At 38.2% G+C, this 8092-nt stretch overlaps 1 non-coding gene across 1 annotated transcript; it reads right to left on the bottom strand.

The window, feature by feature from the left end:
- Positions 1-2288: 2288 nt before the first annotated feature.
- On the bottom strand, positions 2289-2392 carry LOC112787596 (small nucleolar RNA R71). Its single transcript, XR_003195001.1, has one exon. It is a non-coding gene; the product is annotated as a small nucleolar RNA R71 (small nucleolar RNA).
- Between the last annotated feature and the right edge of the window lie 5700 nt (positions 2393-8092).

Consider the following 8092-nt stretch of genomic DNA (forward strand, 5'->3'; position numbering starts at 1 on the left):
GCACTTGCTGGTTAGTTGTGCGGAATTGCAAAAGTGTTGATTGTGATTTCGTGCACCAAGTTTTTGGCGCCGTTGCCGGGGATTGTTCGAGTTTGGACAACTGAAGGTTCATCTTGTTGCTCAGATTAGGTAATTTTATTTTTATTTTAAGCTTTTTGTTTTTATTCTTCTTATTTTCGAAAAAAAAATTTCAAAAAAATAAATTAATCTATGTCTTCAAAATTTTTAAGAATGAATTCTAGAGTTTTAGATGATGCTTTTATCATCACAGGAGCTAATTGATTCCCATCAATTTGGCTGTTGTATGTAATGTCCTGCTGAAGCTTGGCTAGCCATGTCTAATCTTTTTAGACTGAAGCTTTAGACTAACATTGGATGATTCCTGGAATTCATATAAAAAAATTTTGAATTTCTTCATTTTCTTTTTCAAAATAATTTTCGAAAAACCCAAAAAAAATTTTAATAAAATCATAAAAACCAAAAAATTTTATGTTTCTTGTTTGAGTCTAGTGTCAAATTTTAAGTTTGGTGTCAATTGCATATTTTGATTTTTTCTTTAAATTTTTGAAAATCAATGCATTTGAGTTTTATTCTTCATTGATGTTCAAGTTGTTCTTGATTATTTTATTGGGTCTGATCTTTAAATTCTCTTATTTTGTGTCTTTTGTTGTTTCTCATGTGCATTCTCAATTTGTTAGTGTCTCTAAGATGAAAATTTCTAAGTTTGGCATCTTGCATGCATTGGTTATTTGATCCTATTTTTTCATGATTTAGTTTCATTTTGTTGTTGTTCTCTCTCATCATTAAAAATTCAAAAATTTTCAAAATTATGTCTTTTCAAGTCAATAATACAGAGAATTGAAGATTCAGAACATACAGCAGAGGAATTACAGAGAAAAAGCTGGGCGTTCAGAACGCCCAGAGAGGAAGGAAAACTAGCGTTTAACCCTGGCTGGGCGTTAAACACCCAAAAGGGTAGCATTTTGGGCGTTAAACGCCAGATTGGATACCATTCTGGGCGTTTAACGCTAGGACAACACAAAGGCGGTAAGTTAGTTTTTAATTCAAATATTTTTCAAATCTTCATAATTTTTCAAAATTAATGCTAATATTTAATGTGATTGATTCAAAAATCTCAAGTTGTTACTTGCTTATTAAGAAAGGTTCAATCTTTAAATTTTAAAATAATATCTTTTAGTTTCTTGTTAGTCAAGTAATCAACTTTAATTTTCAAAATCAAATCTTTTTTTATTTCCATTTTAAATCTTTTTCAAAATGATTTTCAATCATATCTTTTTCAAAATTTAATTTCAAAATCTTTTTCTAACTTCTTATCTTTTTAAAATTGATTTTCAAATCTTTTTCAATTAATTACTTGACTTTTTGTTTGATTTTAAAAGTTTTCTATTTCAATCATATCTTCTTCAAAATCACCCAACCACTTTCTCACTTTTAATTTTCGAAAAATCATCAACCAATTTTTCAAAATTCTTTTTTTAATTATTTTAAAATTTTTAGTTTTATTTAAAAATTTGTTTTCGAAAATTTTCCCCCTCCTCACCTTCTTCTATTTAAGGACTAACATTCCTCCTCAATTAGCAATTCGGACTCTCTCTCCTTCTTCATATGTTTGAATTCTTATCTACATACCTCATCCCTCTGTTCCTGTTTTCCTCTGACACCTCAAGGAATCTCTATACTGTGACATAGAGGATTCCATACTTTCTTGTTCTATTCTCTTTCTTATGAGCAGGAACAAGGACAAAGGCATTCTTGTTGAAGCTGATCCTGAACCTGAAAGGACCTTGAAGAGGAAGCTAAGAGAAGCTAAAGCACAACTCTCTGGAGAGGACCTGACAGAAATTTTTGAAAAAGAAGAAGACATGGCAGCCGAAAATAACAACAATGCCAACAATACAAGGAAGATGCTTGGTGACTTCATTGCACCCTCTTCTGACTTCTGTGGAAGGAGCATCTCAATTCCTGCAATTGGAGCAAACAACTTTGAGCTAAAGCCTCAATTAGTTTCTCTAATGCAGTAGAATTACAAGTATCATGGACTTCAATTGGAAGATCCTCATCAGTTTTTACCTGAATTCTTGCAAATCTGTGACACTGTTAAGACCCATGGGGTTGACCCTGAGGTCTACAGACTTATGCTTTTCCCCTTTGCTGTAAGAGACAGAGCTAGGACATGGTTGGATTCACAACCTAAAGAAAGCCTGAACTCTTGGAAAAAGCTGGTCAATGCCTTCTTGGCAAAGTTCTTTCCACCTCAAAAATTGAATAAGCTTAGAATGGAAGTCCAGACCTTCAGACAGAAGGAAGGCGAATCCCTCTATGAAGCTTGGGAAAGATACAAGCAATTGATCAGAAGGTGTCCTTCTGGCATGCTTTCAGAATTGAGCATCATATGCATATTCTATGATGGTCTATCTGAACTGTCCAAGATGTCATTGGACAACTCTGCTAGTGGATCTCTTCATCTGAAGAAGACGCCTGAAGAAGCCCAGGAACTCATTGAAATAGTTGCAAATAACCAGTTCATGTACACTTCTGAAAGGAATCCTGTGAATAATGGGACAACTCAGAAGAAAGGAGTTCTTGAGATTGATACTCTGAATACCATATTGGCTCAGAAAAAAATATTAACTTAGCAAGTCAATATGATTTCTCAGAGTCTGATTGGAATGCAAGCTGCATCCAGCAGTAATAAAGAAGCATCTTTTGAAGAAGAAGCTTATGATCCTGAGAACCCTGCAATGGAAGAGGTGAATTACATGGGAGAACTCTATGGAAACACCTATAATCCTTCATGGAGAAATCATCCAAATCTCTTATGGAAGGACCAACAGAAGCCTCAACAAGGCTTCAACAACAATAATGGTGGAAGAAATAGGTTTAGCAATAGCAAACCTTTTCCATCATCTTCTCAGCAACAAATAGAGAACTCTGAGCAGAGTCATTTTGGCCTAGCTACCATAGTCTCTGATCTATCTAAGACCACACTAAGTTTCATGAATGAAACAAGATCCTCTATTAGAAATTTGGAGGCACAAGTGGGTCAGCTGAGTAAGAGAATTACTGAAACTCCTCCTAGCACTCTCCCAAGCAATACAGAAGAAAATCCCAAGAGACAGTGCAGGGCCATAACCATGACCAACATGGCCGAACCTGGAGAAAGTAAGGAGGGCGTGATTCCCAGTGAGAAAAACCACACGGGATGTCCTCTGAACGAAAAGAAGTTCCCTTTTGAGGAACCAAGGGAATTTGAGGCTCATACAGAGACTATAGAGGTTCCATTGAACCTACTTCTGCCATTCATGAGCTTTGATGAGTATTCTTCCTCTGAAGAGGATAAAGATATTACTGAAGAGCAAGTTGCTAAGTACCTTGGAGCAATCATGAAGCTGAATGCCAAGTTATTTGGTAATGAGACTTGGGAGGATGAACCCTCCTTGCTCACCAATGAACTGAATGACTAGATTAGGCAAACATTACCCCAGAAGAAACCGGATCCTGGAAAATTCTTAATACCCTGTACCATAGGCACCATGACCTTTGAGAAGGCTTTGTGTGACCTAGGGTCAAGTATAAACCTCATGCCCCTCTCTGTAATGGAGAAACTAGGGATCCTTGAGGTGCAAGCTGCAAGAATCTCACTAGAGATGGCAGACAATTCAAGGAAACAGGCTTATGGACTTGTAGAGGATGTCTTGGTAAAGGTTGAAGTTCTTTACATCCCTGCTGACTTCATAATCCTAGACACTGGGAAGAATAAGGATGAATCTATCATCCTTGGCAGACCCTTCCTAGCCACAGCAAAAGCTGTGATTGATGTTGACAGAGGAGAGTTGGTCCTTCAAGTAAATGAGGACTACCTTATGTGTAAAGCTAAAGAATCTCCTTCTGTACACATGGAGAAGAAGCACGACAAGCTTCTCTCAATGCAGAGTCAAATAGAGCCCCCACATTCAAACTCTAAGTTTGGTGTTGGGAGGCCATCATCATGCTCTGAGTATCTGTGAGGCTCCATGAGAGCCCACTGTCAAGCTATTGACATTAAAGAAGCACTTATTGGGAGGCAACCCAATTTTTTTACTTATCTATGTTAAATTTCTATTGTTATTTCATGTTTTTTTTAGGATGATGATCATGTGGAGTCACAAAAACAAAAGTTAAAATCAAAAATAGCATTGAAAATAGCCACCCTGGAGGATGAGCTTACTGGCATTTAAACGCCAGTAAGAGTAGCAGAATAGGCGTTAAACGCCCAGTCTGGCACCATTCTGGGCGTTTAACACCAGAAAAGGGCACCAAGTTGGCGTTTAATGCCAGCAAAGGAAGAAAAGTTGGCATTTAACGCCAGAAAGGAAAGAGAAGCTGGCGTTAAACGCCAGAAATGGGTAGCAAGCTGGCGTTTAACACCAGGATTGGCACCTCAAGGGGCGTTTACATGCCAAAATAGTGCAGGGATGAGAAGTTCTTGACACCTCAGGATCTGTGGATCCCACAGGATCTCCACCTACCTCAACTATCTCTCTCTTCTTCACATCTTCCCATAACACCCTTACTCAAATACCCCTCACCAATCACCTCCACCACTCTTCCCCATAACACCCATCTCACAATTCATATTCAAATCCTTTCCCTCCCAAACCCAACCCTAATACACGAACCCTACCCCTCTCTCCACTCCTCTATAAACCCCTAATCCCTCATTCCTTTTCACACATCATAAACACTTCTTTCTCCCCCCTTGGCCGAACCACTCCCACCTCTCCATCTCCTCTATTTTCTTCTTCTTCTACTCCCTTCTTTCTTCTTTTGCTCGAGGACGAACAAACCTTCTAAGTTTGGTGTGGTAAAAGTGTTGCTTTTTGTTTTTCCATAACTATTTATGGCACCTAAGGCCAGAGAAACCTCTAGAAAGAGGAAAGGAAAGGCAAAAGCTTCCACCTCTGAGTCATGGGAGATGGAGAGATTCATCTCAAAAGTCCATCAAGACCACTTCTATGAAGTTGTGGCGAAGAAGAAGGTGATCCCCGAGGTCCCTTTCATGCTCAAAAGGAATGAGTATCCGGAGATCCGACATGAGATTCAAAAAAGAGGTTGGGAAGTTCTCACCAACCCCATTCAACAAGTCGGAATCTTAATGGTTCAAGAGTTCTATGCTAATGCATGGGTCACCAAAAACTATGATCAAAGTGTGAACCCGAACCCAAAGAATTGGCTTACAATAGTTCGGGGGAAATACTTATATTTTAGTCCGGAAAATGTAAGGTTGGCATTCAACTTGCCAATAATACAAGGAGCTCAGTGGAAAAGAGACTCAAGAGGCAAACTGGTTCAACTAAGAAGGCTTGACCTCAAACCCGTGGCTAGGGGATGGTTGGAGTTCATCCAACGCTCTATCATTCCTACTAGCAACCGGTCTGAAGTTATAATAGACCGGGCTATCATGATCCATAGTATCATGAATGGAGAGGAAGTAGAAGTTCATGAGGTCATATCTCTAGAACTCTACAAAGTGGCTGACAAAACCTCCACTTTGGCAAGGTTAGCCTTCCCTCATCTCATTTGTCACCTCTACAATTCAGCTGGAATTGTCATAGAGGAAGACACCCTCATTGAAGAGGACAAGCCCATCACTAAGAAAAGGATGGAGCAGACAAGAGAGCTCACTTATGGACCTCAACAAGAGCATGAGGAAGTCCCTCATCAAGAAATCCCTAAGATGCCTCAAGGGATGCATTTTCCTCCACACAACTATTGGGAGCAAATCAACACCTCCTTAGGAGATTTGAGTTCGAATATGGAGCAACTAAAAATGGAGCACCAAGAGCACTCCATTACTCTCCATGAAATTAGAGAGGATGAAATAGCCATGAGGGAGGAGCAACAAAGGCAAGGAAGAGACATTGAGGAGCTCAAGCACTCCATAAGATCTTCAAGAGGAAGAACTAGCTGCCATCACTAAGGTGGACCCATTCTTTAATTTTCTTGCTCTTTATTTTCTGTTTTTCGTTTTTATATTTTATTTATGTTTGTGTCTTTATTACATGATCATTAGTGTCTAGTGTCTATGTCTTAAAGCTATGAATGTCCTATGAATCCATCACTTTTCTTAAATGAAAAATGTTTTTAATTACAAAAGAACAAGAAGTACATCGTTTCGAATTCTATCTTGAAATTAATTTAATTATTTTGATGTGGTGGCAATACCTTTTGTTTTCTGAATGAATGCTTGAACAGTGCATATTTGTGAATTTGTTGTTTATGAATGTTAAAACTGTTGGCTCTTGAAAGAATAATGAAAAAGGAGAAATGTTATTGATAATCTGAAAAATCATAAAATTGATTCTTGAAGCAAGAAAAAGAAGTGAATAGAAAAGATTTTATGCGAAAAAAAAAGAAAAAAAAGAAAAAGAAAGCAGAAAAAGTCAATAGCCCTTTAAACCAAAAGGCAAGGGAAAAACAAAAAGGATCCAAGGCTTTGAGCATTAATGGATAGGAAGGCCCAAAGGAATAAAATCCCGGCCTAAGCGGCTAAACCAAGCTGTCCCTAACCATGTGCTTGTGGCGTGAAGGTGTCAAGTGAGAAGCTTGAGACTGAGCGGTTAAAGTCGTGGTCCAAAGCAAAAAGAGTGTTCTTAAGAGCTTTGGACACCTCTAACTGGGGACTCTAGCAAAGCTGAGTCACAATCTGAAAAGGTTCACCCAGTTATGTGTTTGTGGCATTTATGTATCCGGTGGTAATACTGGAAAACAAAATGCTTAGGGTCACGGCCAAGACTCATAAAATAACTGTGTTCAAGAATTAACATACTGAACTAAGAGAATCAATAACACTATCTAAATTCTGAGTTCCTATAGATGCCAATCATTCTGAACTTAAAAAGATAAAGTGAGATGCCAAAACTGTTCAGAAGCAAAAAGGCTATAAGTCCCGCTCATCTAATTGAGGCTAATCTTCATGGATAAGTTTGAAATTTATTATATATTCTCTTCTTTTTATCCTATTTTGTTTTTAGTTGCTTGGGGACAAGCAACAATTAAAGTTTGGTGTTGTGATAAGCGGATAATTTATACGCTTTTTAGCATTGTTTTTAGGTAGTTTTTAGTATGACTTAGTTAGTTTTTAGTATATAATTATTAGTTTTTAAATAAAAATCACATTTCTGGACTTTACTATGAGTTTGTGTCTTTTTCTATGATTTCAGGTATTTTCTGCCTGAAATTGAGGGACCTAAGCAAAAATCTGATTCAGAGGCTGAAAAAGGACTGCAGATGCTGTTGGATTCTGATCTCCCTGCACTCGAAGTAGATTTTCTGGAGCTACAGATGCCTAATCGGTAAGCTCTCAATTGCGTTGGAAAGTAGACATCCTGGGCTTTCCAGAAATATATAATAGTCCATACTTTGCCTGAGATTTGATGGCCCAAATTAGCATTCAAAGTTAGCTCAAGGAATTCTGGCGTAAAACATCCAAATTGGCACCAGAATTGGAGTTAAACGCCCAAACTGGCACCAAAGCTGGCGTTTAACTCCAGGAACAGCCTATGCATGAAAAAGTTTCAATGCTCAGCCCAAGCACACACCATGTGGGCTCCAGAATTGGATTTCTGCATCATTTACTTATTTCTGTAAACCCTAGGCCACTAGTTCATTATAAATAGGACCTTTTACTATTGTATTTTCATCTTTGATCACCAAATGTAACTTTTATCATCTTTTACACGTTTGGGGGCTGGCCATTTGGCCATGCCTAGACCTTGTTCTTATGTATTTTCAACGGTGGAGTTTCTACACCCCATAGATTAAGGTGTGGAGCTCTGCTGTTCTTCATGAATTAATGCAATTACTACTGTTTTTCTCTTCAATTCACGCCTACTTCTTCTCTAAGATATTCACTCGCACTTCAACCTGATGAATGTGATGATCCGTGACACTAATCATTATTCTCACCTATGAACGCGTGCCTGACAAACACTTCCGTTCTATCTGCAATAGCTTGAGTGTGTATCTCTTAGCCTCCTGGTTCACGACGCATGATTGCCTCTCCTGACAACAGAGCCTTCCATTCCGTGAG

Source organism: Arachis hypogaea, chromosome 20, assembly GCF_003086295.3.
Source record: "Arachis hypogaea cultivar Tifrunner chromosome 20, arahy.Tifrunner.gnm2.J5K5, whole genome shotgun sequence".
Lineage (NCBI taxonomy): Eukaryota > Viridiplantae > Streptophyta > Magnoliopsida > Fabales > Fabaceae > Arachis > Arachis hypogaea.